The sequence below is a fragment of the Rhodamnia argentea genome, unplaced genomic scaffold (genome assembly GCF_020921035.1).
Source record: "Rhodamnia argentea isolate NSW1041297 unplaced genomic scaffold, ASM2092103v1 Rarg_v2.17, whole genome shotgun sequence".
Lineage (NCBI taxonomy): Eukaryota > Viridiplantae > Streptophyta > Magnoliopsida > Myrtales > Myrtaceae > Rhodamnia > Rhodamnia argentea.
Genome location: NW_025955866.1, coordinates 19,910 through 47,020, shown reverse-complemented (window position 1 = coordinate 47,020; position 27,111 = coordinate 19,910). Strand labels below are relative to the sequence as shown.

Below are 27,111 nucleotides of genomic sequence, written 5' to 3'. Positions count from 1 at the left end.
TACTTACGGGCCCCGTGAGTCCATCTGGATCAAAAGTTACGTGCGAATTTCGATCCATGGGGATTTTTTTTCTTAGTTTGTCGTTTCCAAGGGATATCCCGTTAACTAATCACGCAACAGGGCACGAAAACCAGGAAAAAGAAAGTTCGAACATTTTGCAAGAAGGGGAAGGGCATTTATTGCAAATATATTTGCAATGCATAACATAACGGGTGCGATCATACCAGCACTAATGCACCGGATCCCATCAGAACTCCGAAGTTAAGCGTGCTTGGGCGAGAGTAGTACTAGGATGGGTGACCTCCTGGGAAGTCCTCGTGTTGCACCCCTCATTTTCGTTTTTTATTTTTTAATTGTTTTTTACGACTCAAGAAATGCACTCGGGAAGGCATAACGGGGCCCATCGTGACCGGTTCGGAACGAGCTTTCCGAAAAGTACTTACGGGCCCCGTGAGTCCATCCGGATCAAAAGTTACGTGCGAATTTCGATTCATGGGGATTTTTTTTCTTAGTTTGTCGTTTCCAAGGAATATCCCGTTAACTAATCACGCAACAGGGCACGAAAACCAGGAAAAAAGAAAGTTCGAACATTTTGCAAGAAGGGGAAGGGCATTTATTGCAAATATATTTGCAATGCATAACATAACGGGTGCGATCATACCAGCACTAATGCACCGGATCCCATCGGAACTCCGAAGTTAAGCGTGCTTGGGCGAGAGTAGTACTAGGATGGGTGACCTCTCGGGAAGTCCTCGTGTTGCACCCCTCATTTTCGTTTTTTACTTTTTAATTGTTTTTTGCGACTCAAGAAATGCACTCGGGAAGGCATAACGGGGCCCATCGTGACCGGTTCGGAACGAGCTTTCCGAAAAGTACTTACGGGCCCCGTGAGTCCATCCGGATCAAAAGTTACGTGCGAATTTCGATTCATGGGGATTTTTTTTCTTAGTTTGTCGTTTCCAAGGGATATCCCGTTAACTAATCACGCAACAGGGCACGAAAACCAGGAAAAAAGAAAGTTCGAACATTTTGCAAGAAGGGGAAGGGCATTTGTTGCAAATATATTTGCAATGCATAACATAACGGGTGCGATCATACCAGCACTAATGCACCGGATCCCATCAGAACTCCGAAGTTAAGCGTGCTTGGGCGAGAGTAGTACTAGGATGGGTGACCTCCTGGGAAGTCCTCGTGTTGCACCCCCATTTTCGTTTTTTACTTTTTTAATTTTTTTTGCGACTCAAGAAATGCACTCGGGAAGGCATAACGGGGCCCATCGTGACCGGTTCGAACGAGCTTTCCGAAAAGTACTTACGGGCCCCGTGAGTCCATCCGGATCAAAAGTTACGTGCGAATTTCGATTCATGGGGATTTTTTTTCTTAGTTTGTCGTTTCCAAGGGATATCCCGTTAACTAATCACGCGACAGGGCACGAAAACCAGGAAAAAGAAAGTTCGAACATTTTGCAAGAAGGGGAAGGGCATTTATTGCAAATATATTTGCAATGCATAACATAACTGGGTGCGATCATACCAAAGACTAATGCACCGGATCCCATCAGAACTCCGAAGTTAAGCGTGCTTGGGCGAGAGTAGTACTAGGATGGGTGACCTCCTGGGAAGTCCTCGTGTTGCACCCCTCATTTTCGTTTTTTATTTTTTAATTGTTTTTTACGACTCAAGAAATGCACTCGGGAAGGCATAACGGGGCCCATCGTGACCGGTTCGAACGAGCTTTCCGAAAAGTACTTACGGGCCCCGTGAGTCCATCCGGATCAAAAGTTACGTGCGAATTTCGATTCATGGGGATTTTTTTCTTAGTTTGTCGTTTCCAAGGAATATCCCGTTAACTAATCACGCAACAGGGCACGAAAACCAGGAAAAAGAAAGTTCGAACATTTTGCAAGAAGGGGAAGGGCATTTATTGCAAATATATTTGCAATGCATAACATAACGGGTGCGATCATACCAAGACTAATGCACCGGATCCCATCAGAACTCCGAAGTTAAGCGTGCTTGGGCGAGAGTAGTACTAGGATGGGTGACCTCCCGGGAAGTCCTCGTGTTGCACCCCTCATTTTCGTTTTTTACTTTTTAATTGTTTTTTACGGCTCAAGAAATGCACTCGGGAAGGCATAACGGGGCCCATCGTGACCGGTTCGAACGAGCTTTCCGAAAAGTACTTACGGGCCCCGTGAGTCCATCCGGATCAAAAGTTACGTGCGAATTTCGATCCACGGGGATTTTTTTCTTAGTTTGTCGTTTCCAAGGGATATCCCGTTAACTAATCACGCAACAGGGCACGAAAACCAGGAAAAAGAAAGTTCGAACATTTTGCAAGAAGGGGAAGGGCATTTATTGCAAATATATTTGCAATGCATAACATAACGGGTGCGATCATACCAGCACTAATGCACCGGATCCCATCAGAACTCCGAAGTTAAGCGTGCTTGGGCGAGAGTAGTACTAGGATGGGTGACCTCCTGGGAAGTCCTCGTGTTGCACCCCTCATTTTCGTTTTTTACTTTTTAATTTTTTTTTGCGACTCAAGAAATGCACTCGGGAAGGCATAACGGGGCCCATCGTGACCGGTTCGGAACGAGCTTTCCGAAAAGTACTTACGGGCCCCGTGAGTCCATCCGGATCAAAAGTTACGTGCGAATTTCGATTCATGGGGATTTTTTTCTTAGTTTGTCGTTTCCAAGGGATATCCCGTTAACTAATCACGCGACAGGGCACGAAAACCAGGAAAAAAGAAAGTTCGAACATTTTGCAAGAAGGGGAAGGGCATTTATTGCAAATATATTTGCAATGCATAACATAACGGGTGCGATCATACCAAAGACTAATGCACCGGATCCCATCAGAACTCCGGAGTTAAGCGTGCTTGGGCGAGAGTAGTACTAGGATGGGTGACCTCCTGGGAAGTCCTCGTGTTGCACCCCTCATTTTCGTTTTTTATTTTTTAATTGTTTTTTGCGACTCAAGAAATGCACTCGGGAAGGCATAACGGGGCCCATCGTGGCCGGTTCGGAACGAGCTTTCCGAAAAGTACTTACGGGCCCCGTGAGTCCATCCGGATCAAAAGTTACGTGCGAATTTCGATCCATGGGGATTTTTTTTCTTAGTTTGTCGTTTCCAAGGGATATCCCGTTAACTAATCACGCAACAGGGCACGAAAACCAGGAAAAAGAAAGTTCGAACATTTTGCAAGAAGGGGAAGGGCATTTATTGCAAATATATTTGCAATGCATAACATAACGGGTGCGATCATACCAGCACTAATGCACCGGATCCCATCAGAACTCCGAAGTTAAGCGTGCTTGGGCGAGAGTAGTACTAGGATGGGTGACCTCCTGGGAAGTCCTCGTGTTGCACCCCTCATTTTCGTTTTTTATTTTTTAATTTTTTTTTACGGCTCAAGAAATGCACTCGGGAAGGCATAACGGGGCCCATCGTGACCGGTTCGAACGAGCTTTCCGAAAAGTACTTACGGGCCCCGTGAGTCCATCCGGATCAAAAGTTACGTGCGAATTTCGATCGACGGGGATTTTTTTTCTTAGTTTGTCGTTTCCAAGGGATATCCCGTTAACTAATCACGCAACAGGCACGAAAACCAGGAAAAAAGAAAGTTCGAACATTTTGCAAGAAGGGGAAGGGCATTTATTGCAAATATATTTGCAATGCATAACATAACGGGTGCGATCATACCAAAGACTAATGCACCGGATCCCATCGAACTCCGAAGTTAAGCGTGCTTGGGCGAGAGTAGTACTAGGATGGGTGACCTCCCGGGAAGTCCTCGTGTTGCACCCCTCATTTTCGTTTTTTATTTTTTAATTTTTTTTTGCGACTCAGGAAATGCACTCGGGAAGGCATAACGGGGCCCATCGTGACCGGTTCGAACGAGCTTTCCGAAAAGTACTTACGGGCCCCGTGAGTCCATCCGGATCAAAAGTTACGTGCGAATTTCGATTCATGGGGATTTTTTTTCTTAGTTTGTCGTTTCCAAGGGATATCCCGTTAACTAATCACGCAACAGGGCACGAAAACCAGGAAAAAAGAAAGTTCGAACATTTTGCAAGAAGGGGAAGGGCATTTATTGCAAATATATTTGCAATGCATAACATAACGGGTGCGATCATACCAAAGCACTAATGCACCGGATCCCATCGAACTCCGGTTAAGCGTGCTTGGGCGAGAGTAGTACTAGGATGGGTGACCTCCTGGGAAGTCCTCGTGTTGCACCCCTCATTTTCGTTTTTTATTTTTTAATTTTTTTTTACGGCTCAGGAAATGCACTCGGGAAGGCATAACGGGGCCCATCGTGACCGGTTCGAACGAGCTTTCCGAAAAGTACTTACGGGCCCCGTGAGTCCATCCGGATCAAAAGTTACGTGCGAATTTCGATTCGACGGGGATTTTTTTTTCTTAGTTTGTCGTTTCCAAGGGATATCCCGTTAACTAATCACGCAACAGGGCACGAAAACCAGGAAAAAGAAAGTTCGAACATTTTGCAAGAAGGGGAAGGGCATTTATTGCAAATATATTTGCAATGCATAACATAACGGGTGCGATCATACCAAGACTAATGCACCGGATCCCATCAGAACTCCGAAGTTAAGCGTGCTTGGGCGAGAGTAGTACTAGGATGGGTGACCTCCTGGGAAGTCCTCGTGTTGCACCCCTCATTTTCGTTTTTTATTTTTAATTTTTTTTGCGACTCAAGAAATGCACTCGGGAAGGCATAACGGGGCCCATCGTGACCGGTTCGGAACGAGCTTTCCGAAAAGTACTTACGGGCCCCGTGAGTCCATCCGGATCAAAAGTTACGTGCGAATTTCGATCGACGGGGATTTTTTTTCTTAGTTTGTCGTTTCCAAGGGATATCCCGTTAACTAATCACGCAACAGGGCACGAAAACCAGGAAAAAAGAAAGTTCGAACATTTTGCAAGAAGGGGAAGGGCATTTATTGCAAATATATTTGCAATGCATAACATAACGGGTGCGATCATACCAGCACTAATGCACCGGATCCCATCAGAACTCCGAAGTTAAGCGTGCTTGGGCGAGAGTAGTACTAGGATGGGTGACCTCCTGGGAAGTCCTCGTGTTGCACCCCTCATTTTCGTTTTTTATTTTTTAATTTTTTTTACGGCTCAGGAAATGCACTCGGGAAGGCATAACGGGGCCCATCGTGACCGGTTCGGAACGAGCTTTCCGAAAAGTACTTACGGGCCCCGTGAGTCCATCCGGATCAAAAGTTACGTGCGAATTTCGATCGACGGGGATTTTTTTTTCTTAGTTTGTCGTTTCCAAGGGATATCCCGTTAACTAATCACGCAACAGGGCACGAAAACCAGGAAAAAGAAAGTTCGAACATTTTGCAAGAAGGGGAAGGGCATTTATTGCAAATATATTTGCAATGCATAACATAACGGGTGCGATCATACCAAAGCACTAATGCACCGGATCCCATCGAACTCCGGTTAAGCGTGCTTGGGCGAGAGTAGTACTAGGATGGGTGACCTCCTGGGAAGTCCTCGTGTTGCACCCCTCATTTTCGTTTTTTATTTTTTAATTTTTTTTTACGGCTCAAGAAATGCACTCGGGAAGGCATAACGGGGCCCATCGTGACCGGTTCGAACGAGCTTTCCGAAAAGTACTTACGGGCCCCGTGAGTCCATCCGGATCAAAAGTTACGTGCGAATTTCGATCGACGGGGATTTTTTTCTTAGTTTGTCGTTTCCAAGGGATATCCCGTTAACTAATCACGCAACAGGGCACGAAAACCAGGAAAAAGAAAGTTCGAACATTTTGCAAGAAGGGGAAGGGCATTTATTGCAAATATATTTGCAATGCATAACATAACGGGTGCGATCATACCAGCACTAATGCACCGGATCCCATCAGAACTCCGAAGTTAAGCGTGCTTGGGCGAGAGTAGTACTAGGATGGGTGACCTCCTGGGAAGTCCTCGTGTTGCACCCCTCATTTTCGTTTTTTATTTTTTAATTTTTTTTTACGGCTCAGGAAATGCACTCGGGAAGGCATAACGGGGCCCATCGTGACCGGTTCGAACGAGCTTTCCGAAAAGTACTTACGGGCCCCGTGAGTCCATCCGGATCAAAAGTTACGTGCGAATTTCGATCGACGGGGATTTTTTTTCTTAGTTTGTCGTTTCCAAGGGATATCCCGTTAACTAATCACGCAACAGGGCACGAAAACCAGGAAAAAAGAAAGTTCGAACATTTTGCAAGAAGGGGAAGGGCATTTATTGCAAATATATTTGCAATGCATAACATAACGGGTGCGATCATACCAAAGACTAATGCACCGGATCCCATCGAACTCCGAGTTAAGCGTGCTTGGGCGAGAGTAGTACTAGGATGGGTGACCTCCTGGGAAGTCCTCGTGTTGCACCCCTCATTTTCGTTTTTTATTTTTTAATTTTTTTTACGGCTCAGGAAATGCACTCGGGAAGGCATAACGGGGCCCATCGTGACCGGTTCGAACGAGCTTTCCGAAAAGTACTTACGGGCCCCGTGAGTCCATCCGGATCAAAAGTTACGTGCGAATTTCGATCGACGGGGATTTTTTTTCTTAGTTTGTCGTTTCCAAGGGATATCCCGTTAACTAATCACGCAACAGGGCACGAAAACCAGGAAAAAAGAAAGTTCGAACATTTTGCAAGAAGGGGAAGGGCATTTATTGCAAATATATTTGCAATGCATAACATAACGGGTGCGATCATACCAAGCACTAATGCACCGGATCCCATCGAACTCCGGGTTAAGCGTGCTTGGGCGAGAGTAGTACTAGGATGGGTGACCTCCTGGGAAGTCCTCGTGTTGCACCCCTCATTTTCGTTTTTTATTTTTTAATTTTTTTTTACGGCTCAGAAATGCACTCGGGAAGGCATAACGGGGCCCATCGTGACCGGTTCGAACGAGCTTTCCGAAAAGTACTTACGGGCCCCGTGAGTCCATCCGGATCAAAAGTTACGTGCGAATTTCGATCGACGGGGATTTTTTTCTTAGTTTGTCGTTTCCAAGGGATATCCCGTTAACTAATCACGCAACGAGGCACGAAAACCAGGAAAAAAGAAAGTTCGAACATTTTGCAAGAAGGGGAAGGGCATTTATTGCAAATATATTTGCAATGCATAACATAACGGGTGCGATCATACCAAGCACTAATGCACCGGATCCCATCGAACTCCGGGTTAAGCGTGCTTGGGCGAGAGTAGTACTAGGATGGGTGACCTCCTGGGAAGTCCTCGTGTTGCACCCCTCATTTTCGTTTTTTATTTTTTAATTTTTTTTTACGGCTCAGGAAATGCACTCGGGAAGGCATAACGGGGCCCATCGTGACCGGTTCGAACGAGCTTTCCGAAAAGTACTTACGGGCCCCGTGAGTCCATCCGGATCAAAAGTTACGTGCGAATTTCGATCGACGGGGATTTTTTTTCTTAGTTTGTCGTTTCCAAGGGATATCCCGTTAACTAATCACGCAACAGGGCACGAAAACCAGGAAAAAAGAAAGTTCGAACATTTTGCAAGAAGGGGAAGGGCATTTATTGCAAATATATTTGCAATGCATAACATAACGGGTGCGATCATACCAGCACTAATGCACCGGATCCCATCGAACTCCGGTTAAGCGTGCTTGGGCGAGAGTAGTACTAGGATGGGTGACCTCCTGGGAAGTCCTCGTGTTGCACCCCTCATTTTCGTTTTTTATTTTTTAATTTTTTTTACGGCTCAGGAAATGCACTCGGGAAGGCATAACGGGGCCCATCGTGACCGGTTCGGAACGAGCTTTCCGAAAAGTACTTACGGGCCCCGTGAGTCCATCCGGATCAAAAGTTACGTGCGAATTTCGATCGACGGGGATTTTTTTTCTTAGTTTGTCGTTTCCAAGGGATATCCCGTTAACTAATCACGCAACAGGGCACGAAAACCAGGAAAAAAGAAAGTTCGAACATTTTGCAAGAAGGGGAAGGGCATTTATTGCAAATATATTTGCAATGCATAACATAACGGGTGCGATCATACCAAGCACTAATGCACCGGATCCCATCGAACTCCGGGTTAAGCGTGCTTGGGCGAGAGTAGTACTAGGATGGGTGACCTCCTGGGAAGTCCTCGTGTTGCACCCCTCATTTTCGTTTTTTATTTTTTAATTTTTTTTTACGGCTCAGGAAATGCACTCGGGAAGGCATAACGGGGCCCATCGTGACCGGTTCGAACGAGCTTTCCGAAAAGTACTTACGGGCCCCGTGAGTCCATCCGGATCAAAAGTTACGTGCGAATTTCGATCGACGGGGATTTTTTTTCTTAGTTTGTCGTTTCCAAGGGATATCCCGTTAACTAATCACGCAACAGGGCACGAAAACCAGGAAAAAAGAAAGTTCGAACATTTTGCAAGAAGGGGAAGGGCATTTATTGCAAATATATTTGCAATGCATAACATAACGGGTGCGATCATACCAAAGACTAATGCACCGGATCCCATCGAACTCCGGGTTAAGCGTGCTTGGGCGAGAGTAGTACTAGGATGGGTGACCTCCTCGGGAAGTCCTCGTGTTGCACCCCTCATTTTCGTTTTTTATTTTTTAATTTTTTTTTACGGCTCAAGAAATGCACTCGGGAAGGCATAACGGGGCCCATCGTGACCGGTTCGGAACGAGCTTTCCGAAAAGTACTTACGGGCCCCGTGAGTCCATCTGGATCAAAAGTTACGTGCGAATTTCGATCGACGGGGATTTTTTTTTCTTAGTTTGTCGTTTCCAAGGGATATCCCGTTAACTAATCACGCAACAGGGCACGAAAACCAGGAAAAAGAAAGTTCGAACATTTTGCAAGAAGGGGAAGGGCATTTATTGCAAATATATTTGCAATGCATAACATAACGGGTGCGATCATACCAAAGACTAATGCACCGGATCCCATCGAACTCCGGGTTAAGCGTGCTTGGGCGAGAGTAGTACTAGGATGGGTGACCTCCTGGGAAGTCCTCGTGTTGCACCCCTCATTTTCGTTTTTTATTTTTTAATTTTTTTTTACGGCTCAGGAAATGCACTCGGGAAGGCATAACGGGGCCCATCGTGACCGGTTCGGAACGAGCTTTCCGAAAAGTACTTACGGGCCCCGTGAGTCCATCCGGATCAAAAGTTACGTGCGAATTTCGATCGACGGGGATTTTTTTTCTTAGTTTGTCGTTTCCAAGGGATATCCCGTTAACTAATCACGCAACAGGCACGAAAACCAGGAAAAAAGAAAGTTCGAACATTTTGCAAGAAGGGGAAGGGCATTTATTGCAAATATATTTGCAATGCATAACATAACGGGTGCGATCATACCAAAGACTAATGCACCGGATCCCATCAGAACTCCGAAGTTAAGCGTGCTTGGGCGAGAGTAGTACTAGGATGGGTGACCTCCTGGGAAGTCCTCGTGTTGCACCCCTCATTTTCGTTTTTTATTTTTTAATTTTTTTTTACGGCTCAGGAAATGCACTCGGGAAGGCATAACGGGGCCCATCGTGACCGGTTCGAACGAGCTTTCCGAAAAGTACTTACGGGCCCCGTGAGTCCATCCGGATCAAAAGTTACGTGCGAATTTCGATCGACGGGGATTTTTTTTCTTAGTTTGTCGTTTCCAAGGGATATCCCGTTAACTAATCACGCAACAGGCACGAAAACCAGGAAAAAAGAAAGTTCGAACATTTTGCAAGAAGGGGAAGGGCATTTATTGCAAATATATTTGCAATGCATAACATAACGGGTGCGATCATACCAAGCACTAATGCACCGGATCCCATCGAACTCCGGGTTAAGCGTGCTTGGGCGAGAGTAGTACTAGGATGGGTGACCTCCCCGGGAAGTCCTCGTGTTGCACCCCTCATTTTCGTTTTTTATTTTTTAATTTTTTTTACGGCTCAGGAAATGCACTCGGGAAGGCATAACGGGGCCCATCGTGACCGGTTCGAACGAGCTTTCCGAAAAGTACTTACGGGCCCCGTGAGTCCATCCGGATCAAAAGTTACGTGCGAATTTCGATCGACGGGGATTTTTTTTCTTAGTTTGTCGTTTCCAAGGGATATCCCGTTAACTAATCACGCAACAGGGCACGAAAACCAGGAAAAAAGAAAGTTCGAACATTTTGCAAGAAGGGGAAGGGCATTTATTGCAAATATATTTGCAATGCATAACATAACGGGTGCGATCATACCAAGCACTAATGCACCGGATCCCATCGAACTCCGGGTTAAGCGTGCTTGGGCGAGAGTAGTACTAGGATGGGTGACCTCCTGGGAAGTCCTCGTGTTGCACCCCTCATTTTCGTTTTTTATTTTTTAATTTTTTTTACGGCTCAGGAAATGCACTCGGGAAGGCATAACGGGGCCCATCGTGACCGGTTCGGAACGAGCTTTCCGAAAAGTACTTACGGGCCCCGTGAGTCCATCCGGATCAAAAGTTACGTGCGAATTTCGATCGACGGGGATTTTTTTTCTTAGTTTGTCGTTTCCAAGGGATATCCCGTTAACTAATCACGCAACAGGGCACGAAAACCAGGAAAAAGAAAGTTCGAACATTTTGCAAGAAGGGGAAGGGCATTTATTGCAAATATATTTGCAATGCATAACATAACGGGTGCGATCATACCAAAGACTAATGCACCGGATCCCATCGAACTCCGGTTAAGCGTGCTTGGGCGAGAGTAGTACTAGGATGGGTGACCTCCTGGGAAGTCCTCGTGTTGCACCCCCATTTTCGTTTTTTATTTTTTAATTTTTTTTTACGGCTCAGGAAATGCACTCGGGAAGGCATAACGGGGCCCATCGTGACCGGTTCGGAACGAGCTTTCCGAAAAGTACTTACGGGCCCCGTGAGTCCATCCGGATCAAAAGTTACGTGCGAATTTCGATCGACGGGGATTTTTTTTCTTAGTTTGTCGTTTCCAAGGGATATCCCGTTAACTAATCACGCAACAGGCACGAAAACCAGGAAAAAAGAAAGTTCGAACATTTTGCAAGAAGGGGAAGGGCATTTATTGCAAATATATTTGCAATGCATAACATAACGGGTGCGATCATACCAAAGACTAATGCACCGGATCCCATCGAACTCCGGTTAAGCGTGCTTGGGCGAGAGTAGTACTAGGATGGGTGACCTCCCTGGGAAGTCCTCGTGTTGCACCCCTCATTTTCGTTTTTTATTTTTTAATTTTTTTTACGGCTCAGGAAATGCACTCGGGAAGGCATAACGGGGCCCATCGTGACCGGTTCGGAACGAGCTTTCCGAAAAGTACTTACGGGCCCCGTGAGTCCATCCGGATCAAAAGTTACGTGCGAATTTCGATCGACGGGGATTTTTTTTCTTAGTTTGTCGTTTCCAAGGGATATCCCGTTAACTAATCACGCAACAGGGCACGAAAACCAGGAAAAAAGAAAGTTCGAACATTTTGCAAGAAGGGGAAGGGCATTTATTGCAAATATATTTGCAATGCATAACATAACGGGTGCGATCATACCAAAGCACTAATGCACCGGATCCCATCGAACTCCGGGTTAAGCGTGCTTGGGCGAGAGTAGTACTAGGATGGGTGACCTCCTCGGGAAGTCCTCGTGTTGCACCCCTCATTTTCGTTTTTTATTTTTTAATTTTTTTTTACGGCTCAGGAAATGCACTCGGGAAGGCATAACGGGGCCCATCGTGACCGGTTCGAACGAGCTTTCCGAAAAGTACTTACGGGCCCCGTGAGTCCATCCGGATCAAAAGTTACGTGCGAATTTCGATCGACGGGGATTTTTTTTCTTAGTTTGTCGTTTCCAAGGGATATCCCGTTAACTAATCACGCAACAGGCACGAAAACCAGGAAAAAAGAAAGTTCGAACATTTTGCAAGAAGGGGAAGGGCATTTATTGCAAATATATTTGCAATGCATAACATAACGGGTGCGATCATACCAAAGCACTAATGCACCGGATCCCATCGAACTCCGGTTAAGCGTGCTTGGGCGAGAGTAGTACTAGGATGGGTGACCTCCTGGGAAGTCCTCGTGTTGCACCCCTCATTTTCGTTTTTTATTTTTTAATTTTTTTTACGGCTCAGGAAATGCACTCGGGAAGGCATAACGGGGCCCATCGTGACCGGTTCGAACGAGCTTTCCGAAAAGTACTTACGGGCCCCGTGAGTCCATCCGGATCAAAAGTTACGTGCGAATTTCGATCGACGGGGATTTTTTTTCTTAGTTTGTCGTTTCCAAGGGATATCCCGTTAACTAATCACGCAACAGGGCACGAAAACCAGGAAAAAAGAAAGTTCGAACATTTTGCAAGAAGGGGAAGGGCATTTATTGCAAATATATTTGCAATGCATAACATAACGGGTGCGATCATACCAAAGACTAATGCACCGGATCCCATCGAACTCCGGTTAAGCGTGCTTGGGCGAGAGTAGTACTAGGATGGGTGACCTCCTGGGAAGTCCTCGTGTTGCACCCCTCATTTTCGTTTTTTATTTTTTAATTTTTTTTTACGGCTCAGGAAATGCACTCGGGAAGGCATAACGGGGCCCATCGTGACCGGTTCGGAACGAGCTTTCCGAAAAGTACTTACGGGCCCCGTGAGTCCATCCGGATCAAAAGTTACGTGCGAATTTCGATCGACGGGGATTTTTTTTCTTAGTTTGTCGTTTCCAAGGGATATCCCGTTAACTAATCACGCAACAGGGCACGAAAACCAGGAAAAAAGAAAGTTCGAACATTTTGCAAGAAGGGGAAGGGCATTTATTGCAAATATATTTGCAATGCATAACATAACGGGTGCGATCATACCAAAGCACTAATGCACCGGATCCCATCGAACTCCGGTTAAGCGTGCTTGGGCGAGAGTAGTACTAGGATGGGTGACCTCCTGGGAAGTCCTCGTGTTGCACCCCTCATTTTCGTTTTTTATTTTTTAATTTTTTTACGGCTCAGGAAATGCACTCGGGAAGGCATAACGGGGCCCATCGTGACCGGTTCGGAACGAGCTTTCCGAAAAGTACTTACGGGCCCCGTGAGTCCATCCGGATCAAAAGTTACGTGCGAATTTCGATCGACGGGGATTTTTTTTCTTAGTTTGTCGTTTCCAAGGGATATCCCGTTAACTAATCACGCAACAGGGCACGAAAAACCAGGAAAAAGAAAGTTCGAACATTTTGCAAGAAGGGGAAGGGCATTTATTGCAAATATATTTGCAATGCATAACATAACGGGTGCGATCATACCAAAGACTAATGCACCGGATCCCATCGGAACTCCGGGTTAAGCGTGCTTGGGCGAGAGTAGTACTAGGATGGGTGACCTCCCGGGAAGTCCTCGTGTTGCACCCCTCATTTTCGTTTTTTATTTTTTAATTTTTTTTACGGCTCAGGAAATGCACTCGGGAAGGCATAACGGGGCCCATCGTGACCGGTTCGAACGAGCTTTCCGAAAAGTACTTACGGGCCCCGTGAGTCCATCCGGATCAAAAGTTACGTGCGAATTTCGATCGACGGGGATTTTTTTTCTTAGTTTGTCGTTTCCAAGGGATATCCCGTTAACTAATCACGCAACAGGCACGAAAACCAGGAAAAAAGAAAGTTCGAACATTTTGCAAGAAGGGGAAGGGCATTTATTGCAAATATATTTGCAATGCATAACATAACGGGTGCGATCATACCAAAGCACTAATGCACCGGATCCCATCGAACTCCGGTTAAGCGTGCTTGGGCGAGAGTAGTACTAGGATGGGTGACCTCCTGGGAAGTCCTCGTGTTGCACCCCTCATTTTCGTTTTTTATTTTTTAATTTTTTTTTACGGCTCAGGAAATGCACTCGGGAAGGCATAACGGGGCCCATCGTGACCGGTTCGAACGAGCTTTCCGAAAAGTACTTACGGGCCCCGTGAGTCCATCCGGATCAAAAGTTACGTGCGAATTTCGATCGACGGGGATTTTTTTTCTTAGTTTGTCGTTTCCAAGGGATATCCCGTTAACTAATCACGCAACAGGGGCACGAAAACCAGGAAAAAAGAAAGTTCGAACATTTTGCAAGAAGGGGAAGGGCATTTATTGCAAATATATTTGCAATGCATAACATAACGGGTGCGATCATACCAAAGACTAATGCACCGGATCCCATCGAACTCCGGGTTAAGCGTGCTTGGGCGAGAGTAGTACTAGGATGGGTGACCTCCCGGGAAGTCCTCGTGTTGCACCCCTCATTTTCGTTTTTTATTTTTTAATTTTTTTTTACGGCTCAGGAAATGCACTCGGGAAGGCATAACGGGGCCCATCGTGACCGGTTCGAACGAGCTTTCCGAAAAGTACTTACGGGCCCCGTGAGTCCATCCGGATCAAAAGTTACGTGCGAATTTCGATCGACGGGGATTTTTTTCTTAGTTTGTCGTTTCCAAGGGATATCCCGTTAACTAATCACGCAACAGGGCACGAAAACCAGGAAAAAAGAAAGTTCGAACATTTTGCAAGAAGGGGAAGGGCATTTATTGCAAATATATTTGCAATGCATAACATAACGGGTGCGATCATACCAAAGACTAATGCACCGGATCCCATCGAACTCCGGGTTAAGCGTGCTTGGGCGAGAGTAGTACTAGGATGGGTGACCTCCTGGGAAGTCCTCGTGTTGCACCCCTCATTTTCGTTTTTTATTTTTTAATTTTTTTTTACGGCTCAGGAAATGCACTCGGGAAGGCATAACGGGGCCCATCGTGGACCGGTTCGAACGAAGCTTTCCGAAAAGTACTTACGGGCCCCGTGAGTCCATCCGGATCAAAAGTTACGTGCGAATTTCGATCGACGGGGATTTTTTTTCTTAGTTTGTCGTTTCCAAGGGATATCCCGTTAACTAATCACGCAACAGGGCACGAAAACCAGGAAAAAAGAAAGTTCGAACATTTTGCAAGAAGGGGAAGGGCATTTATTGCAAATATATTTGCAATGCATAACATAACGGGTGCGATCATACCAAAGCACTAATGCACCGGATCCCATCGAACTCCGGGTTAAGCGTGCTTGGGCGAGAGTAGTACTAGGATGGGTGACCTCCTGGGAAGTCCTCGTGTTGCACCCCTCATTTTCGTTTTTTATTTTTTAATTTTTTTTTACGGCTCAGGAAATGCACTCGGGAAGGCATAACGGGGCCCATCGTGACCGGTTCGAACGAGCTTTCCGAAAAGTACTTACGGGCCCCGTGAGTCCATCCGGATCAAAAGTTACGTGCGAATTTCGATCGACGGGGATTTTTTTTCTTAGTTTGTCGTTTCCAAGGGATATCCCGTTAACTAATCACGCAACGTGGCACGAAAACCAGGAAAAAAGAAAGTTCGAACATTTTGCAAGAAGGGGAAGGGCATTTATTGCAAATATATTTGCAATGCATAACATAACGGGTGCGATCATACCAAGCACTAATGCACCGGATCCCATCGAACTCCGGGTTAAGCGTGCTTGGGCGAGAGTAGTACTAGGATGGGTGACCTCCTGGGAAGTCCTCGTGTTGCACCCCCTCATTTTCGTTTTTTATTTTTTAATTTTTTTTTACGGCTCAGGAAATGCACTCGGGAAGGCATAACGGGGCCCATCGTGACCGGTTCGAACGAGCTTTCCGAAAAGTACTTACGGGCCCCGTGAGTCCATCCGGATCAAAAGTTACGTGCGAATTTCGATCGACGGGGATTTTTTTCTTAGTTTGTCGTTTCCAAGGGATATCCCGTTAACTAATCACGCAACAGGGCACGAAAACCAGGAAAAAAGAAAGTTCGAACATTTTGCAAGAAGGGGAAGGGCATTTATTGCAAATATATTTGCAATGCATAACATAACGGGTGCGATCATACCAAAGACTAATGCACCGGATCCCATCGAACTCCGGGTTAAGCGTGCTTGGGCGAGAGTAGTACTAGGATGGGTGACCTCCTGGGAAGTCCTCGTGTTGCACCCCTCATTTTCGTTTTTTATTTTTTAATTTTTTTTTACGGCTCAGGAAATGCACTCGGGAAGGCATAACGGGGCCCATCGTGACCGGTTCGAACGAGCTTTCCGAAAAGTACTTACGGGCCCCGTGAGTCCATCCGGATCAAAAGTTACGTGCGAATTTCGATCGACGGGGATTTTTTTTCTTAGTTTGTCGTTTCCAAGGGATATCCCGTTAACTAATCACGCAACAGGCACGAAAACCAGGAAAAAAGAAAGTTCGAACATTTTGCAAGAAGGGGAAGGGCATTTATTGCAAATATATTTGCAATGCATAACATAACGGGTGCGATCATACCAAAGACTAATGCACCGGATCCCATCGAACTCCGGTTAAGCGTGCTTGGGCGAGAGTAGTACTAGGATGGGTGACCTCCTGGGAAGTCCTCGTGTTGCACCCCTCATTTTCGTTTTTTATTTTTTAATTTTTTTTTACGGCTCAGGAAATGCACTCGGGAAGGCATAACGGGGCCCATCGTGACCGGTTCGAACGAGCTTTCCGAAAAGTACTTACGGGCCCCGTGAGTCCATCCGGATCAAAAGTTACGTGCGAATTTCGATCGACGGGGATTTTTTTTCTTAGTTTGTCGTTTCCAAGGGATATCCCGTTAACTAATCACGCAACAGGGCACGAAAACCAGGAAAAAGAAAGTTCGAACATTTTGCAAGAAGGGGAAGGGCATTTATTGCAAATATATTTGCAATGCATAACATAACGGGTGCGATCATACCAAAGACTAATGCACCGGATCCCATCGAACTCCGGTTAAGCGTGCTTGGGCGAGAGTAGTACTAGGATGGGTGACCTCCTGGGAAGTCCTCGTGTTGCACCCCTCATTTTCGTTTTTTATTTTTTAATTTTTTTTTACGGCTCAGGAAATGCACTCGGGAAGGCATAACGGGGCCCATCGTGACCGGTTCGAAACGAGCTTTCCGAAAAGTACTTACGGGCCCCGTGAGTCCATCCGGATCAAAAGTTACGTGCGAATTTCGATCGACGGGGATTTTTTCTCTTAGTTTGTCGTTTCCAAGGGATATCCCGTTAACTAATCACGCAACAGGGCACGAAAACCAGGAAAAAAGAAAGTTCGAACATTTTGCAAGAAGGGGAAGGGCATTTATTGCAAATATATTTGCAATGCATAACATAACGGGTGCGATCATACCAAAGACTAATGCACCGGATCCCATCGAACTCCGAGTTAAGCGTGCTTGGGCGAGAGTAGTACTAGGATGGGTGACCTCCTGGGAAGTCCTCGTGTTGCACCCCTCATTTTCGTTTTTTATTTTTTAATTTTTTTTTACGGCTCAGGAAATGCACTCGGGAAGGCATAACGGGGCCCATCGTGACCGGTTCGAACGAGCTTTCCGAAAAGTACTTACGGGCCCCGTGAGTCCATCCGGATCAAAAGTTACGTGCGAATTTCGATCGACGGGGATTTTTTTTCTTAGTTTGTCGTTTCCAAGGGATATCCCGTTAACTAATCACGCAACAGGGCACGAAAACCAGGAAAAAAGAAAGTTCGAACATTTTGCAAGAAGGGGAAGGGCATTTATTGCAAATATATTTGCAATGCATAACATAACGGGTGCGATCATACCAAGCACTAATGCACCGGATCCCATCGAACTCCGGGTTAAGCGTGCTTGGGCGAGAGTAGTACTAGGATGGGTGACCTCCTGGGAAGTCCTCGTGTTGCACCCCTCATTTTCGTTTTTTATTTTTTAATTTTTTTTTTACGGCTCAGGAAATGCACTCGGGAAGGCATAACGGGGCCCATCGTGACCGGTTCGGAACGAGCTTTCCGAAAAGTACTTACGGGCCCCGTGAGTCCATCCGGATCAAAAGTTACGTGCGAATTTCGATCGACGGGGATTTTTTTTCTTAGTTTGTCGTTTCCAAGGGATATCCCGTTAACTAATCACGCAACAGGGCACGAAAACCAGGAAAAAAGAAAGTTCGAACATTTTGCAAGAAGGGGAAGGGCATTTATTGCAAATATATTTGCAATGCATAACATAACGGGTGCGATCATACCAAAGACTAATGCACCGGATCCCATCGAACTCCGGGTTAAGCGTGCTTGGGCGAGAGTAGTACTAGGATGGGTGACCTCCTGGGAAGTCCTCGTGTTGCACCCCTCATTTTCGTTTTTTATTTTTTAATTTTTTTTTACGGCTCAGGAAATGCACTCGGGAAGGCATAACGGGGCCCATCGTGACCGGTTCGAACGAGCTTTCCGAAAAGTACTTACGGGCCCCGTGAGTCCATCCGGATCAAAAGTTACGTGCGAATTTCGATCGACGGGGATTTTTTTTCTTAGTTTGTCGTTTCCAAGGGATATCCCGTTAACTAATCACGCAACAGGGCACGAAAACCAGGAAAAAAGAAAGTTCGAACATTTTGCAAGAAGGGGAAGGGCATTTATTGCAAATATATTTGCAATGCATAACATAACGGGTGCGATCATACCAAAGCACTAATGCACCGGATCCCATCGAACTCCGGGTTAAGCGTGCTTGGGCGAGAGTAGTACTAGGATGGGTGACCTCCTGGGAAGTCCTCGTGTTGCACCCCTCATTTTCGTTTTTTATTTTTTAATTTTTTTTACGGCTCAGGAAATGCACTCGGGAAGGCATAACGGGGCCCATCGTGACCGGTTCGAACGAGCTTTCCGAAAAGTACTTACGGGCCCCGTGAGTCCATCCGGATCAAAAGTTACGTGCGAATTTCGATCGACGGGGATTTTTTTTCTTAGTTTGTCGTTTCCAAGGGATATCCCGTTAACTAATCACGCAACAGGGCACGAAAACCAGGAAAAAAGAAAGTTCGAACATTTTGCAAGAAGGGGAAGGGCATTTATTGCAAATATATTTGCAATGCATAACATAACGGGTGCGATCATACCAAAGCACTAATGCACCGGATCCCATCGAACTCCGGGTTAAGCGTGCTTGGGCGAGAGTAGTACTAGGATGGGTGACCTCCTGGGAAGTCCTCGTGTTGCACCCCTCATTTTCGTTTTTTATTTTTTAATTTTTTTTACGGCTCAGGAAATGCACTCGGGAAGGCATAACGGGGCCCATCGTGACCGGTTCGAACGAGCTTTCCGAAAAGTACTTACGGGCCCCGTGAGTCCATCCGGATCAAAAGTTACGTGCGAATTTCGATCGACGGGGATTTTTTTTCTTAGTTTGTCGTTTCCAAGGGATATCCCGTTAACTAATCACGCAACAGGGCACGAAAACCAGGAAAAAAGAAAGTTCGAACATTTTGCAAGAAGGGGAAGGGCATTTATTGCAAATATATTTGCAATGCATAACATAACGGGTGCGATCATACCAAGCACTAATGCACCGGATCCCATCGAACTCCGGGTTAAGCGTGCTTGGGCGAGAGTAGTACTAGGATGGGTGACCTCCTGGGAAGTCCTCGTGTTGCACCCCTCATTTTCGTTTTTTATTTTTTAATTTTTTTTTACGGCTCAGGAAATGCACTCGGGAAGGCATAACGGGGCCCATCGTGACCGGTTCGAACGAGCTTTCCGAAAAGTACTTACGGGCCCCGTGAGTCCATCCGGATCAAAAGTTACGTGCGAATTTCGATCGACGGGGATTTTTTTTCTTAGTTTGTCGTTTCCAAGGGATATCCCGTTAACTAATCACGCAACAGGGCACGAAAACCAGGAAAAAGAAAGTTCGAACATTTTGCAAGAAGGGGAAGGGCATTTATTGCAAATATATTTGCAATGCATAACATAACGGGTGCGATCATACCAAGCACTAATGCACCGGATCCCATCGAACTCCGGGTTAAGCGTGCTTGGGCGAGAGTAGTACTAGGATGGGTGACCTCCTGGGAAGTCCTCGTGTTGCACCCCCATTTTCGTTTTTTATTTTTTAATTTTTTTTTACGGCTCAGGAAATGCACTCGGGAAGGCATAACGGGGCCCATCGTGACCGGTTCGAACGAGCTTTCCGAAAAGTACTTACGGGCCCCGTGAGTCCATCCGGATCAAAAGTTACGTGCGAATTTCGATCGACGGGGATTTTTTTTCTTAGTTTGTCGTTTCCAAGGGATATCCCGTTAACTAATCACGCAACAGGCACGAAAACCAGGAAAAAGAAAGTTCGAACATTTTGCAAGAAGGGGAAGGGCATTTATTGCAAATATATTTGCAATGCATAACATAACGGGTGCGATCATACCAAAGACTAATGCACCGGATCCCATCGAACTCCGGGTTAAGCGTGCTTGGGCGAGAGTAGTACTAGGATGGGTGACCTCCCGGGAAGTCCTCGTGTTGCACCCCTCATTTTCGTTTTTTATTTTTTAATTTTTTTTTACGGCTCAGGAAATGCACTCGGGAAGGCATAACGGGGCCCATCGTGACCGGTTCGAACGAGCTTTCCGAAAAGTACTTACGGGCCCCGTGAGTCCATCCGGATCAAAAGTTACGTGCGAATTTCGATCGACGGGGATTTTTTTTCTTAGTTTGTCGTTTCCAAGGGATATCCCGTTAACTAATCACGCAACAGGGCACGAAAACCAGGAAAAAGAAAGTTCGAACATTTTGCAAGAAGGGGAAGGGCATTTATTGCAAATATATTTGCAATGCATAACATAACGGGTGCGATCATACCAAGCACTAATGCACCGGATCCCATCGAACTCCGGTTAAGCGTGCTTGGGCGAGAGTAGTACTAGGATGGGTGACCTCCTGGGAAGTCCTCGTGTTGCACCCCTCATTTTCGTTTTTTATTTTTTAATTTTTTTTTACGGCTCAGGAAATGCACTCGGGAAGGCATAACGGGGCCCATCGTGACCGGTTCGAACGAGCTTTCCGAAAAGTACTTACGGGCCCCGTGAGTCCATCCGGATCAAAAGTTACGTGCGAATTTCGATCGACGGGGATTTTTTTTCTTAGTTTGTCGTTTCCAAGGGATATCCCGTTAACTAATCACGCAACAGGGCACGAAAACCAGGAAAAAGAAAGTTCGAACATTTTGCAAGAAGGGGAAGGGCATTTATTGCAAATATATTTGCAATGCATAACATAACGGGTGCGATCATACCAAAGACTAATGCACCGGATCCCATCGAACTCCGGGTTAAGCGTGCTTGGGCGAGAGTAGTACTAGGATGGGTGACCTCCCGGGAAGTCCTCGTGTTGCACCCCTCATTTTCGTTTTTTATTTTTTAATTTTTTTTACTACGGCTCAGGAAATGCACTCGGGAAGGCATAACGGGGCCCATCGTGGACCGGTTCGAACGAGCTTTCCGAAAAGTACTTACGGGCCCCGTGAGTCCATCCGGATCAAAAGTTACGTGCGAATTTCGATCGACGGGGATTTTTTTTCTTAGTTTGTCGTTTCCAAGGGATATCCCGTTAACTAATCACGCAACGGGGCACGAAAACCAGGAAAAAAGAAAGTTCGAACATTTTGCAAGAAGGGGAAGGGCATTTATTGCAAATATATTTGCAATGCATAACATAACGGGTGCGATCATACCAAAGACTAATGCACCGGGATCCCATCGAACTCCGGGTTAAGCGTGCTTGGGCGAGAGTAGTACTAGGATGGGTGACCTCCTGGGAAGTCCTCGTGTTGCACCCCTCATTTTCGTTTTTTATTTTTTAATTTTTTTTTACGGCTCAGGAAATGCACTCGGGAAGGCATAACGGGGCCCATCGTGACCGGTTCGCAACGAGCTTTCCGAAAAGTACTTACGGGCCCCGTGAGTCCATCCGGATCAAAAGTTACGTGCGAATTTCGATCGACGGGGATTTTTTTTCTTAGTTTGTCGTTTCCAAGGGATATCCCGTTAACTAATCACGCAACAGGGCACGAAAACCAGGAAAAAGAAAGTTCGAACATTTTGCAAGAAGGGGAAGGGCATTTATTGCAAATATATTTGCAATGCATAACATAACGGGTGCGATCATACCAAGCACTAATGCACCGGATCCCATCGAACTCCGGGTTAAGCGTGCTTGGGCGAGAGTAGTACTAGGATGGGTGACCTCCTGGGAAGTCCTCGTGTTGCACCCCTCATTTTCGTTTTTTATTTTTTAATTTTTTTTTACGGCTCAGGAAATGCACTCGGGAAGGCATAACGGGGCCCATCGTGACCGGTTCGAACGAGCTTTCCGAAAAGTACTTACGGGCCCCGTGAGTCCATCCGGATCAAAAGTTACGTGCGAATTTCGATCGACGGGGATTTTTTTTCTTAGTTTGTCGTTTCCAAGGGATATCCCGTTAACTAATCACGCAACAGGGCACGAAAACCAGGAAAAAAGAAAGTTCGAACATTTTGCAAGAAGGGGAAGGGCATTTATTGCAAATATATTTGCAATGCATAACATAACGGGTGCGATCATACCAAAGCACTAATGCACCGGATCCCATCGAACTCCGGTTAAGCGTGCTTGGGCGAGAGTAGTACTAGGATGGGTGACCTCCTGGGAAGTCCTCGTGTTGCATCCCCCATTTTCGTTTTTTATTTTTTAATTTTTTTTTACGGCTCAGGAAATGCACTCGGGAAGGCATAACGGGGCCCATCGTGGACCGGTTCGAACGAGCTTTCCGAAAAGTACTTACGGGCCCCGTGAGTCCATCCGGATCAAAAGTTACGTGCGAATTTCGATCGACGGGGATTTTTTTTCTTAGTTTGTCGTTTCCAAGGGATATCCCGTTAACTAATCACGCAACAGGGCACGAAAACCAGGAAAAAAGAAAGTTCGAACATTTTGCAAGAAGGGGAAGGGCATTTATTGCAAATATATTTGCAATGCATAACATAACGGGTGCGATCATACCAAGCACTAATGCACCGGATCCCATCGAACTCCGGTTAAGCGTGCTTGGGCGAGAGTAGTACTAGGATGGGTGACCTCCTGGGAAGTCCTCGTGTTGCACCCCTCATTTTCGTTTTTTATTTTTTAATTTTTTTACGGCTCAGGAAATGCACTCGGGAAGGCATAACGGGGCCCATCGTGACCGGTTCGAACGAGCTTTCCGAAAAGTACTTACGGGCCCCGTGAGTCCATCCGGATCAAAAGTTACGTGCGAATTTCGATCGACGGGGATTTTTTTTCTTAGTTTGTCGTTTCCAAGGGATATCCCGTTAACTAATCACGCAACAGGGCACGAAAACCAGGAAAAAAGAAAGTTCGAACATTTTGCAAGAAGGGGAAGGGCATTTATTGCAAATATATTTGCAATGCATAACATAACGGGTGCGATCATACCGAAGACTAATGCACCGGATCCCATCGAACTCCGAGTTAAGCGTGCTTGGGCGAGAGTAGTACTAGGATGGGTGACCTCCTGGGAAGTCCTCGTGTTGCACCCCTCATTTTCGTTTTTTATTTTTTAATTTTTTTTTACGGCTCAGGAAATGCACTCGGGAAGGCATAACGGGGCCCATCGTGACCGGTTCGAACGAGCTTTCCGAAAAGTACTTACGGGCCCCGTGAGTCCATCCGGATCAAAAGTTACGTGCGAATTTCGATCGACGGGGATTTTTTTTCTTAGTTTGTCGTTTCCAAGGGATATCCCGTTAACTAATCACGCAACAGGGCACGAAAACCAGGAAAAAAGAAAGTTCGAACATTTTGCAAGAAGGGGAAGGGCATTTATTGCAAATATATTTGCAATGCATAACATAACGGGTGCGATCATACCAAAGCACTAATGCACCGGGATCCCATCGAACTCCGGGTTAAGCGTGCTTGGGCGAGAGTAGTACTAGGATGGGTGACCTCCTGGGAAGTCCTCGTGTTGCACCCCTCATTTTCGTTTTTTATTTTTTAATTTTTTTTACGGCTCAGGAAATGCACTCGGGAAGGCATAACGGGGCCCATCGTGACCGGTTCGGAACGAGCTTTCCGAAAAGTACTTACGGGCCCCGTGAGTCCATCCGGATCAAAAGTTACGTGCGAATTTCGATCGACGGGGATTTTTTTTCTTAGTTTGTCGTTTCCAAGGGATATCCCGTTAACTAATCACGCAACAGGGCACGAAAACCAGGAAAAAAGAAAGTTCGAACATTTTGCAAGAAGGGGAAGGGCATTTATTGCAAATATATTTGCAATGCATAACATAACGGGTGCGATCATACCAGCACTAATGCACCGGATCCCATCGAACTCCGAGTTAAGCGTGCTTGGGCGAGAGTAGTACTAGGATGGGTGACCTCCTGGGAAGTCCTCGTGTTGCACCCCTCATTTTCGTTTTTTATTTTTTAATTTTTTTTTTACGGCTCAGGAAATGCACTCGGGAAGGCATAACGGGGCCCATCGTGACCGGTTCGGAACGAGCTTTCCGAAAAGTACTTACGGGCCCCGTGAGTCCATCCGGATCAAAAGTTACGTGCGAATTTCGATCGACGGGGATTTTTTTTTCTTAGTTTGTCGTTTCCAAGGGATATCCCGTTAACTAATCACGCAACAGGGCACGAAAACCAGGAAAAAAGAAAGTTCGAACATTTTGCAAGAAGGGGAAGGGCATTTATTGCAAATATATTTGCAATGCATAACATAACGGGTGCGATCATACCAGCACTAATGCACCGGATCCCATCGAACTCCGGGTTAAGCGTGCTTGGGCGAGAGTAGTACTAGGATGGGTGACCTCCTGGGAAGTCCTCGTGTTGCACCCCTCATTTTCGTTTTTTATTTTTTAATTTTTTTTACGGCTCAGGAAATGCACTCGGGAAGGCATAACGGGGCCCATCGTGACCGGTTCGAACGAGCTTTCCGAAAAGTACTTACGGGCCCCGTGAGTCCATCCGGATCAAAAGTTACGTGCGAATTTCGATCGACGGGGATTTTTTTTCTTAGTTTGTCGTTTCCAAGGGATATCCCGTTAACTAATCACGCAACAGGGCACGAAAACCAGGAAAAAAGAAAGTTCGAACATTTTGCAAGAAGGGGAAGGGCATTTATTGCAAATATATTTGCAATGCATAACATAACGGGTGCGATCATACCAAGCACTAATGCACCGGATCCCATCGAACTCCGAGTTAAGCGTGCTTGGGCGAGAGTAGTACTAGGATGGGTGACCTCCTGGGGAAGTCCTCGTGTTGCACCCCTCATTTTCGTTTTTTATTTTTTAATTTTTTTTTACGGCTCAGGAAATGCACTCGGGAAGGCATAACGGGGCCCATCGTGACCGGTTCGAACGAGCTTTCCGAAAAGTACTTACGGGCCCCGTGAGTCCATCCGGATCAAAAGTTACGTGCGAATTTCGATCGACGGGGATTTTTTTTCTTAGTTTGTCGTTTCCAAGGGATATCCCGTTAACTAATCACGCAACAGGGCACGAAAACCAGGAAAAAGAAAGTTCGAACATTTTGCAAGAAGGGGAAGGGCATTTATTGCAAATATATTTGCAATGCATAACATAACGGGTGCGATCATACCAAAGACTAATGCACCGGATCCCATCGAACTCCGGGTTAAGCGTGCTTGGGCGAGAGTAGTACTAGGATGGGTGACCTCCTGGGAAGTCCTCGTGTTGCACCCCTCATTTTCGTTTTTTATTTTTTAATTTTTTTTTACGGCTCAGGAAATGCACTCGGGAAGGCATAACGGGGCCCATCGTGACCGGTTCGAACGAGCTTTCCGAAAAGTACTTACGGGCCCCGTGAGTCCATCCGGATCAAAAGTTACGTGCGAATTTCGATCGACGGGGATTTTTTTTCTTAGTTTGTCGTTTCCAAGGGATATCCCGTTAACTAATCACGCAACAGGGCACGAAAACCAGGAAAAAAGAAAGTTCGAACATTTTGCAAGAAGGGGAAGGGCATTTATTGCAAATATATTTGCAATGCATAACATAACGGGTGCGATCATACCAAGACTAATGCACCGGATCCCATCAGAACTCCGAAGTTAAGCGTGCTTGGGCGAGAGTAGTACTAGGATGGGTGACCTCCTGGGAAGTCCTCGTGTTGCACCCCTCATTTTCGTTTTTTATTTTTTAATTTTTTTTACGGCTCAGGAAATGCACTCGGGAAGGCATAACGGGGCCCATCGTGACCGGTTCGGAACGAGCTTTCCGAAAAGTACTTACGGGCCCCGTGAGTCCATCCGGATCAAAAGTTACGTGCGAATTTCGATCGACGGGGATTTTTTTTTTTAGTTTGTCGTTTCCAAGGGATATCCCGTTAACTAATCACGCAACAGGGCACGAAAACCAGGAAAAAAGAAAGTTCGAACATTTTGCAAGAAGGGGAAGGGCATTTATTGCAAATATATTTGCAATGCATAACATAACGGGTGCGATCATACCAGCACTAATGCACCGGATCCCATCAGAACTCCGGTTAAGCGTGCTTGGGCGAGAGTAGTACTAGGATGGGTGACCTCCCGGGAAGTCCTCGTGTTGCACCCCTCATTTTCGTTTTTTATTTTTTAATTTTTTTTACGGCTCAGGAAATGCACTCGGGAAGGCATAACGGGGCCCATCGTGACCGGTTCGGAACGAGCTTTCCGAAAAGTACTTACGGGCCCCGTGAGTCCATCCGGATCAAAAGTTACGTGCGAATTTCGATCGACGGGGATTTTTTTTCTTAGTTTGTCGTTTCCAAGGGATATCCCGTTAACTAATCACGCAACAGGCACGAAAACCAGGAAAAAGAAAGTTCGAACATTTTGCAAGAAGGGGAAGGGCATTTATTGCAAATATATTTGCAATGCATAACATAACGGGTGCGATCATACCAAAGACTAATGCACCGGATCCCATCGAACTCCGAGTTAAGCGTGCTTGGGCGAGAGTAGTACTAGGATGGGTGACCTCCTGGGAAGTCCTCGTGTTGCACCCCTCATTTTCGTTTTTTATTTTTTAATTTTTTTTTACGGCTCAGGAAATGCACTCGGGAAGGCATAACGGGGCCCATCGTGACCGGTTCGAACGAGCTTTCCGAAAAGTACTTACGGGCCCCGTGAGTCCATCCGGATCAAAAGTTACGTGCGAATTTCGATCGACGGGGATTTTTTTTCTTAGTTTGTCGTTTCCAAGGGATATCCCGTTAACTAATCACGCAACAGGGCACGAAAACCAGGAAAAAAGAA

At 46.0% G+C, this 27,111-nt stretch overlaps 45 non-coding genes and 17 pseudogenes across 45 annotated transcripts; all 62 read left to right on the top strand.

Annotated features, from left to right (window-relative positions):
• Nucleotides 1–210: 210 nt before the first annotated feature.
• On the top strand, nucleotides 211–329 carry LOC125313148. The gene has a single exon (XR_007197133.1). It is a non-coding gene; the product is annotated as a 5S ribosomal RNA (ribosomal RNA).
• A 318-nt stretch (nucleotides 330–647) lies between these two features.
• LOC125313351 lies at nucleotides 648–766 on the top strand. Its single transcript, XR_007197157.1, has one exon. It is a non-coding gene; the product is annotated as a 5S ribosomal RNA (ribosomal RNA).
• Nucleotides 767–1,084: 318 nt separating this feature from the next.
• Nucleotides 1,085–1,203, top strand: LOC125313137. The gene has a single exon (XR_007197132.1). It is a non-coding gene; the product is annotated as a 5S ribosomal RNA (ribosomal RNA).
• A 316-nt stretch (nucleotides 1,204–1,519) lies between these two features.
• LOC125313010 lies at nucleotides 1,520–1,639 on the top strand. Its single transcript, XR_007197041.1, has one exon. It is a non-coding gene; the product is annotated as a 5S ribosomal RNA (ribosomal RNA).
• Nucleotides 1,640–1,954: 315 nt separating this feature from the next.
• On the top strand, nucleotides 1,955–2,073 carry LOC125312999. The gene has a single exon (XR_007197030.1). It is a non-coding gene; the product is annotated as a 5S ribosomal RNA (ribosomal RNA).
• Nucleotides 2,074–2,388: 315 nt separating this feature from the next.
• Nucleotides 2,389–2,507, top strand: LOC125313126. The gene has a single exon (XR_007197131.1). It is a non-coding gene; the product is annotated as a 5S ribosomal RNA (ribosomal RNA).
• Nucleotides 2,508–2,824: 317 nt separating this feature from the next.
• Nucleotides 2,825–2,944, top strand: LOC125313027. Its single transcript, XR_007197058.1, has one exon. It is a non-coding gene; the product is annotated as a 5S ribosomal RNA (ribosomal RNA).
• A 317-nt stretch (nucleotides 2,945–3,261) lies between these two features.
• On the top strand, nucleotides 3,262–3,380 carry LOC125313115. Its single transcript, XR_007197130.1, has one exon. It is a non-coding gene; the product is annotated as a 5S ribosomal RNA (ribosomal RNA).
• Nucleotides 3,381–3,696: 316 nt separating this feature from the next.
• LOC125313042 lies at nucleotides 3,697–3,815 on the top strand. The gene has a single exon (XR_007197073.1). It is a non-coding gene; the product is annotated as a 5S ribosomal RNA (ribosomal RNA).
• Nucleotides 3,816–4,132: 317 nt separating this feature from the next.
• On the top strand, nucleotides 4,133–4,250 carry LOC125313072. Its single transcript, XR_007197102.1, has one exon. It is a non-coding gene; the product is annotated as a 5S ribosomal RNA (ribosomal RNA).
• A 318-nt stretch (nucleotides 4,251–4,568) lies between these two features.
• LOC125313361 lies at nucleotides 4,569–4,687 on the top strand. The gene has a single exon (XR_007197167.1). It is a non-coding gene; the product is annotated as a 5S ribosomal RNA (ribosomal RNA).
• A 316-nt stretch (nucleotides 4,688–5,003) lies between these two features.
• LOC125313103 lies at nucleotides 5,004–5,122 on the top strand. The gene has a single exon (XR_007197128.1). It is a non-coding gene; the product is annotated as a 5S ribosomal RNA (ribosomal RNA).
• A 317-nt stretch (nucleotides 5,123–5,439) lies between these two features.
• On the top strand, nucleotides 5,440–5,557 carry LOC125313071. Its single transcript, XR_007197101.1, has one exon. It is a non-coding gene; the product is annotated as a 5S ribosomal RNA (ribosomal RNA).
• Nucleotides 5,558–5,872: 315 nt separating this feature from the next.
• Nucleotides 5,873–5,991, top strand: LOC125313092. The gene has a single exon (XR_007197121.1). It is a non-coding gene; the product is annotated as a 5S ribosomal RNA (ribosomal RNA).
• A 317-nt stretch (nucleotides 5,992–6,308) lies between these two features.
• On the top strand, nucleotides 6,309–6,426 carry LOC125313090. Its single transcript, XR_007197119.1, has one exon. It is a non-coding gene; the product is annotated as a 5S ribosomal RNA (ribosomal RNA).
• A 316-nt stretch (nucleotides 6,427–6,742) lies between these two features.
• Nucleotides 6,743–6,860, top strand: LOC125313064. Its single transcript, XR_007197094.1, has one exon. It is a non-coding gene; the product is annotated as a 5S ribosomal RNA (ribosomal RNA).
• A 315-nt stretch (nucleotides 6,861–7,175) lies between these two features.
• Nucleotides 7,176–7,293, top strand: LOC125313063. Its single transcript, XR_007197093.1, has one exon. It is a non-coding gene; the product is annotated as a 5S ribosomal RNA (ribosomal RNA).
• A 317-nt stretch (nucleotides 7,294–7,610) lies between these two features.
• On the top strand, nucleotides 7,611–7,726 carry LOC125313030. The gene has a single exon (XR_007197061.1). It is a non-coding gene; the product is annotated as a 5S ribosomal RNA (ribosomal RNA).
• Nucleotides 7,727–8,043: 317 nt separating this feature from the next.
• On the top strand, nucleotides 8,044–8,161 carry LOC125313062. The gene has a single exon (XR_007197092.1). It is a non-coding gene; the product is annotated as a 5S ribosomal RNA (ribosomal RNA).
• Nucleotides 8,162–8,478: 317 nt separating this feature from the next.
• LOC125313277 lies at nucleotides 8,479–8,597 on the top strand (annotated as a pseudogene).
• A 318-nt stretch (nucleotides 8,598–8,915) lies between these two features.
• On the top strand, nucleotides 8,916–9,033 carry LOC125313113 (annotated as a pseudogene).
• Nucleotides 9,034–9,350: 317 nt separating this feature from the next.
• On the top strand, nucleotides 9,351–9,470 carry LOC125313009. Its single transcript, XR_007197040.1, has one exon. It is a non-coding gene; the product is annotated as a 5S ribosomal RNA (ribosomal RNA).
• Nucleotides 9,471–9,786: 316 nt separating this feature from the next.
• On the top strand, nucleotides 9,787–9,905 carry LOC125313098 (annotated as a pseudogene).
• A 316-nt stretch (nucleotides 9,906–10,221) lies between these two features.
• LOC125313061 lies at nucleotides 10,222–10,339 on the top strand. Its single transcript, XR_007197091.1, has one exon. It is a non-coding gene; the product is annotated as a 5S ribosomal RNA (ribosomal RNA).
• A 316-nt stretch (nucleotides 10,340–10,655) lies between these two features.
• Nucleotides 10,656–10,772, top strand: LOC125313106 (annotated as a pseudogene).
• A 316-nt stretch (nucleotides 10,773–11,088) lies between these two features.
• On the top strand, nucleotides 11,089–11,206 carry LOC125313252 (annotated as a pseudogene).
• Nucleotides 11,207–11,523: 317 nt separating this feature from the next.
• LOC125313116 lies at nucleotides 11,524–11,643 on the top strand (annotated as a pseudogene).
• Nucleotides 11,644–11,959: 316 nt separating this feature from the next.
• Nucleotides 11,960–12,077, top strand: LOC125313070. The gene has a single exon (XR_007197100.1). It is a non-coding gene; the product is annotated as a 5S ribosomal RNA (ribosomal RNA).
• Nucleotides 12,078–12,393: 316 nt separating this feature from the next.
• LOC125313105 lies at nucleotides 12,394–12,510 on the top strand (annotated as a pseudogene).
• Nucleotides 12,511–12,828: 318 nt separating this feature from the next.
• LOC125313068 lies at nucleotides 12,829–12,946 on the top strand. The gene has a single exon (XR_007197098.1). It is a non-coding gene; the product is annotated as a 5S ribosomal RNA (ribosomal RNA).
• A 316-nt stretch (nucleotides 12,947–13,262) lies between these two features.
• Nucleotides 13,263–13,381, top strand: LOC125313093. Its single transcript, XR_007197122.1, has one exon. It is a non-coding gene; the product is annotated as a 5S ribosomal RNA (ribosomal RNA).
• A 315-nt stretch (nucleotides 13,382–13,696) lies between these two features.
• On the top strand, nucleotides 13,697–13,814 carry LOC125313067. The gene has a single exon (XR_007197097.1). It is a non-coding gene; the product is annotated as a 5S ribosomal RNA (ribosomal RNA).
• A 318-nt stretch (nucleotides 13,815–14,132) lies between these two features.
• LOC125313162 lies at nucleotides 14,133–14,250 on the top strand (annotated as a pseudogene).
• A 316-nt stretch (nucleotides 14,251–14,566) lies between these two features.
• LOC125313112 lies at nucleotides 14,567–14,684 on the top strand (annotated as a pseudogene).
• A 319-nt stretch (nucleotides 14,685–15,003) lies between these two features.
• On the top strand, nucleotides 15,004–15,122 carry LOC125313076. The gene has a single exon (XR_007197106.1). It is a non-coding gene; the product is annotated as a 5S ribosomal RNA (ribosomal RNA).
• Nucleotides 15,123–15,439: 317 nt separating this feature from the next.
• LOC125313060 lies at nucleotides 15,440–15,557 on the top strand. Its single transcript, XR_007197090.1, has one exon. It is a non-coding gene; the product is annotated as a 5S ribosomal RNA (ribosomal RNA).
• Nucleotides 15,558–15,874: 317 nt separating this feature from the next.
• On the top strand, nucleotides 15,875–15,992 carry LOC125313111 (annotated as a pseudogene).
• Nucleotides 15,993–16,308: 316 nt separating this feature from the next.
• LOC125313104 lies at nucleotides 16,309–16,425 on the top strand (annotated as a pseudogene).
• A 316-nt stretch (nucleotides 16,426–16,741) lies between these two features.
• Nucleotides 16,742–16,858, top strand: LOC125313102 (annotated as a pseudogene).
• Nucleotides 16,859–17,176: 318 nt separating this feature from the next.
• On the top strand, nucleotides 17,177–17,294 carry LOC125313088. Its single transcript, XR_007197118.1, has one exon. It is a non-coding gene; the product is annotated as a 5S ribosomal RNA (ribosomal RNA).
• Nucleotides 17,295–17,611: 317 nt separating this feature from the next.
• LOC125313059 lies at nucleotides 17,612–17,729 on the top strand. Its single transcript, XR_007197089.1, has one exon. It is a non-coding gene; the product is annotated as a 5S ribosomal RNA (ribosomal RNA).
• Nucleotides 17,730–18,048: 319 nt separating this feature from the next.
• On the top strand, nucleotides 18,049–18,166 carry LOC125313110 (annotated as a pseudogene).
• A 317-nt stretch (nucleotides 18,167–18,483) lies between these two features.
• On the top strand, nucleotides 18,484–18,602 carry LOC125313075. Its single transcript, XR_007197105.1, has one exon. It is a non-coding gene; the product is annotated as a 5S ribosomal RNA (ribosomal RNA).
• A 316-nt stretch (nucleotides 18,603–18,918) lies between these two features.
• Nucleotides 18,919–19,037, top strand: LOC125313074. Its single transcript, XR_007197104.1, has one exon. It is a non-coding gene; the product is annotated as a 5S ribosomal RNA (ribosomal RNA).
• A 316-nt stretch (nucleotides 19,038–19,353) lies between these two features.
• On the top strand, nucleotides 19,354–19,471 carry LOC125313056. Its single transcript, XR_007197087.1, has one exon. It is a non-coding gene; the product is annotated as a 5S ribosomal RNA (ribosomal RNA).
• A 316-nt stretch (nucleotides 19,472–19,787) lies between these two features.
• Nucleotides 19,788–19,905, top strand: LOC125313055. The gene has a single exon (XR_007197086.1). It is a non-coding gene; the product is annotated as a 5S ribosomal RNA (ribosomal RNA).
• A 314-nt stretch (nucleotides 19,906–20,219) lies between these two features.
• Nucleotides 20,220–20,337, top strand: LOC125313161 (annotated as a pseudogene).
• A 316-nt stretch (nucleotides 20,338–20,653) lies between these two features.
• On the top strand, nucleotides 20,654–20,770 carry LOC125313052. The gene has a single exon (XR_007197083.1). It is a non-coding gene; the product is annotated as a 5S ribosomal RNA (ribosomal RNA).
• A 316-nt stretch (nucleotides 20,771–21,086) lies between these two features.
• On the top strand, nucleotides 21,087–21,204 carry LOC125313160 (annotated as a pseudogene).
• Nucleotides 21,205–21,524: 320 nt separating this feature from the next.
• LOC125313251 lies at nucleotides 21,525–21,643 on the top strand (annotated as a pseudogene).
• Nucleotides 21,644–21,960: 317 nt separating this feature from the next.
• Nucleotides 21,961–22,078, top strand: LOC125313054. Its single transcript, XR_007197085.1, has one exon. It is a non-coding gene; the product is annotated as a 5S ribosomal RNA (ribosomal RNA).
• A 317-nt stretch (nucleotides 22,079–22,395) lies between these two features.
• On the top strand, nucleotides 22,396–22,513 carry LOC125313078. The gene has a single exon (XR_007197108.1). It is a non-coding gene; the product is annotated as a 5S ribosomal RNA (ribosomal RNA).
• A 318-nt stretch (nucleotides 22,514–22,831) lies between these two features.
• On the top strand, nucleotides 22,832–22,948 carry LOC125313051. Its single transcript, XR_007197082.1, has one exon. It is a non-coding gene; the product is annotated as a 5S ribosomal RNA (ribosomal RNA).
• Nucleotides 22,949–23,263: 315 nt separating this feature from the next.
• Nucleotides 23,264–23,381, top strand: LOC125313091. Its single transcript, XR_007197120.1, has one exon. It is a non-coding gene; the product is annotated as a 5S ribosomal RNA (ribosomal RNA).
• A 317-nt stretch (nucleotides 23,382–23,698) lies between these two features.
• LOC125313096 lies at nucleotides 23,699–23,818 on the top strand. Its single transcript, XR_007197126.1, has one exon. It is a non-coding gene; the product is annotated as a 5S ribosomal RNA (ribosomal RNA).
• Nucleotides 23,819–24,135: 317 nt separating this feature from the next.
• Nucleotides 24,136–24,252, top strand: LOC125313016. Its single transcript, XR_007197047.1, has one exon. It is a non-coding gene; the product is annotated as a 5S ribosomal RNA (ribosomal RNA).
• A 320-nt stretch (nucleotides 24,253–24,572) lies between these two features.
• Nucleotides 24,573–24,689, top strand: LOC125313031. Its single transcript, XR_007197062.1, has one exon. It is a non-coding gene; the product is annotated as a 5S ribosomal RNA (ribosomal RNA).
• Nucleotides 24,690–25,005: 316 nt separating this feature from the next.
• On the top strand, nucleotides 25,006–25,124 carry LOC125313081. The gene has a single exon (XR_007197111.1). It is a non-coding gene; the product is annotated as a 5S ribosomal RNA (ribosomal RNA).
• Nucleotides 25,125–25,440: 316 nt separating this feature from the next.
• On the top strand, nucleotides 25,441–25,558 carry LOC125313108 (annotated as a pseudogene).
• Nucleotides 25,559–25,875: 317 nt separating this feature from the next.
• On the top strand, nucleotides 25,876–25,994 carry LOC125313360. Its single transcript, XR_007197166.1, has one exon. It is a non-coding gene; the product is annotated as a 5S ribosomal RNA (ribosomal RNA).
• Nucleotides 25,995–26,311: 317 nt separating this feature from the next.
• On the top strand, nucleotides 26,312–26,428 carry LOC125313006. The gene has a single exon (XR_007197037.1). It is a non-coding gene; the product is annotated as a 5S ribosomal RNA (ribosomal RNA).
• A 315-nt stretch (nucleotides 26,429–26,743) lies between these two features.
• Nucleotides 26,744–26,861, top strand: LOC125313087. Its single transcript, XR_007197117.1, has one exon. It is a non-coding gene; the product is annotated as a 5S ribosomal RNA (ribosomal RNA).
• The last annotated feature ends 250 nt before the right edge of the window (nucleotides 26,862–27,111 follow it).